Here is a 3,755-nt window from a genome sequence, read left to right on the forward strand (position 1 = left end):
CTCGCGGGGGTAACGTCCTCTCGGCTTTTCCGGCTTCACTATTGGTTGTAACCAGTGTTTGACATCACTGCGCACCAATGGTAATTCCGGTGTGGGGAGCCAATGTGTGAAGTCAGGCGCGCTGTGCGCCTGTGTGACGTCACCTTTGAGGGAGTGCTGGTGGTTAAAAGCACCTTAATGGACGCTTCTTATGATTTCAGTGGGACAACACCATTAATCACGGGTTTCATCACTGAATCCAGTATTGTGAGATGTAAAGTCCCCTGTTATGAATCCGGCTGTGCCGTGTTGTTGGTGGTGTGGGAAGCGTGATGTTTGTCTCGACTTGGGTCGCAACACCAGAATTGCAAGCGGGGTCCACACACAGTGTATTAGTCAACAGAAACCCTCTCGACCCTGCAGTCTTTGCCTCCTGTTAAACGCAACACCCTAACAGTGTGGACAATAGTTACCCCTTCCTCACCCGTCCGCTTTTATTCAGATGCGTTGCCCCTTCCTTCTCAGCCTGAAGAAGGGCCTCAACTGGAGAGGTCAACTGTTGACACTTATCAAGATATGCTACATGACCCGTGGATTTCCGCCAGAATTTTGTGTGTGTTGCTCTGGACTTCCAGCATCTGCAGACTTTCTCATGTTTCTGTTACACCTCTCCGTTTTCCCTCCCGCCTTCTAATAGCAAGGCTAACGAGCCTTACCAGCCCGGGTTTGGAGTCAGATCAGTCCTTCTCATAGGCTGGGTGCTAAGCAAGGCTAACGTGCCCAGCCTACCCATCTAATTATTCCGCTGGACACTTGGTCGCGCTATGACGTAGCAAACCTCGGTGGAAACGGGGGACACCAACGAGAAGGTGTTGCTGCGGACGCAGTAATGTAGGAGAGGCCATCTGCAATGGTCTCCTGCCTAGCAGGACAGACAGTGACCACGCGGCGATCACCACACCGGGAAAGGAGAGGCAATGTATTGCGCATACACTTCCCCTGGGTGAGCGGGACATCAGGCCCAGAACTCACCCGCCCCCTTGAAGAAGTCCTAGGTTTTCCACAAAGAAGAACAAGTACTAGTTCGATAAAAACAACAAGGAGATTCAAGAATTGCAGGCGAAGTAGATATCCGCCCACAAGGCGCAACTTGCTCAGCCCTCTTGTCCTGATAAATAGGCAGCCTTCCGCCTTGTATGCAGCAACCTCCAGCGCAAGTTTCGAGAGATACAGAACATGAGGTGGACCAACATAGCAAAGAGAACTCAGCTTTGAACAGACACCGGTGGCTAGGGCGGGTTTCATGAAGCCCTGAAAGCAGTGTACGGCCCTTCGCACCAGCTCCAGATTACCTTGAGCAGGTCAGACGGCCAGGCGCTCTTTACAGACAAGGCGTCAATCCTGAACTAGAGGTTGGAACATTTCCGGACTCTCTTCAGCACCAACCGCATGATCCAGGACTCAGCAATTCATCGCATCCCACAACAGACAGAGAAAACAGGGTTGGACAAGATTCCAACCCTGGAAGAGACAGTCAAGCCCATAGAGCAGCTGAAATGTAGCAAGGCAGCAGGAGCTGATGGAAACCCACTAGAGATTTGGAAGCATGAGGGCCCAGCGTTACACACCGAACTCCACGAGTTTTTTGCTGTTGGGAACATGGCGAACTACCACAAGACCTCCACGATGCAGTCATCATCACCCTGTATAAGAACAAGGGAGGAAAGTCTGACTGCTCCAACTACCGGGGGATAACCCTGCTCTCCATCGCAGGAAATTCCTCGCAAGAGTACTCCTGAACATATTGGTGCCCATCATCGCAGAGGAACACCTCTCAGAGAGCCAGTGTGGCTTCAGAGTCAACAAGAGCACTACTGACATGGTATTGGTTATCAGGCAGCTCCAAGAGAAATGGAGGAATCAGAACAAGGGATTTTACCTGACGTTTGTCGACCTTACCAAAGCCCCCCAAAGTCCCTCAGCATGAAGATCAGCGTGGCCAAGTCAGAAACAAGAAGGACTTCTCAGGGCTCTTCCCAATAGGCAACGGTGTAAAGCAAGGCTGCGTCCTCGTGCCGACTCTCTTCACCATCTTTTTCAACATGATGCTCGAAAGGGCCACAGAAGACCTTGAGGACGACTACGGTATGTACACCGGATACCGCGCCGATGGCAGCCTGTTCAACCTGTTCAGTCCCACACCAAGTCATTCGAGCAACTCATCCGAGAACTACTCTCCGACGACGGTGCTGCCCTTGTTGCCCTGCAGCGTATAACATCCTGCTTTGCAGAGGCTGCCGAGCTCTTTGGACTGGAAGTCAGCTTGAAGAAGACAAAAGTTCTCCATCAGCCTGCACATCAGGAAGGTTACCACCCTCCCCGCATGAACATCATCAAGTCAGAGCTGAAGACAGTCCACCAGTTCAGCTACCTGGGGTGCACCATCTCGTCAGATGTCAAGATCGAAAAAGAGATTGAAAACGGACTGGCAAAGGCAAACCGCGCATTCGGCAGGCTGGACAAGAGAGTCTGGAACAACAAGCATCTGAAGAAAGGCACAAAGATCAGCGAGTGCTGAGCCGTTGTACTGACCACCCTCCTGTACGGCTCCAGTCGTGGGTCACCTACCGGTACCACATACGATTCCTTGAGTGTTTTCACCAGTGCTGCCTCCGCACCATCCTCAACATCCACTGTAGTAACTTGGTCACCAACGTAAAAGTCCTCGAACAGGCGGAGGTCACCAGCATCGAGGCCAGGCTGATGAAGACGCAGCTGCGTTGGGCCGGGCACGTCTCCAGGATAGAGGATCATCGCCTGCAAAAGATTGTGCTGTGGGGTGAACTCTCCACTGGCCACTGTGACACCGAAGAAGAGGTACAAGGACTCTCTGAAAAAATCCCTTTCTGCCTGTCACATTGACCATCGCCAGTGGTCTAATGTAGCTTCTGATCGCGAGGCCTAGTGACACACCTTTCAACAGTCTGTCTCCTCCTTCGAGAACGCACACAGGGCTGGCATTGAGGACAAAAAGAGAAGGAGGAAGAACCGTGGCGTAGCAGCACCAAACCCAGAACAGATTTTCCCTTGAAGCCGTTGTAGCCGGACCTGCCTGTCCCTTATTGGCCTCGTCAGCCATCAGCAAGCCTGCAGCAGACGTGGGTAGCCCCCTTCCTAAATCTTCGTTCGTGAAACCATGAAGTAGTATATGAAAACAAGGAGGTAACGCTGAGCCTCTATCAGAGACTAGTCAGGCATCCCTTGGAGTGTTGTCAATAGATTTTGGCACCATATTTCAGAAAGGATGTGTTGTCAGTTGAGAGAGAACAGAGGAGGTTCATGAAGCTGATTCCGCGATTGAAAGGGTTAACGTACGGGGAACGTTTGACAGCGTTGGGCCTATCCTCAGTGGGATTTAGAAGAATGAAACCTACCGAAAGTTGAATTGACTGGATACTGTAGATGTGGAGAAGGTGTTTCCTGTGGTAGAATTATCCATAATTAGAGGACATAGACTCAAATTTGAGTGGTGACGCATTAGAACAGAGGTAAAAATGAGATTATTCAGATAAAGCGTAGTAAATCTCTGGAATACATTGGCACAGACTGCAGGGGAGACCACGAGCTTGTGTATATTTACGGCGGAATTTGACCGTTTCCAGGTCGTTCAAGACCTGGAAACATAGAAAACCTACAACACAAAACAATCCCTTCGGACCACAATGCTGTGCAGAATATGTACTTACTTGAGAAACTACCTAGGGTTGCCCATAAAC

Source organism: Hypanus sabinus, chromosome 1 (genome assembly GCF_030144855.1).
Source record: "Hypanus sabinus isolate sHypSab1 chromosome 1, sHypSab1.hap1, whole genome shotgun sequence".
In the NCBI taxonomy this organism is placed as follows: domain Eukaryota; kingdom Metazoa; phylum Chordata; class Chondrichthyes; order Myliobatiformes; family Dasyatidae; genus Hypanus; species Hypanus sabinus.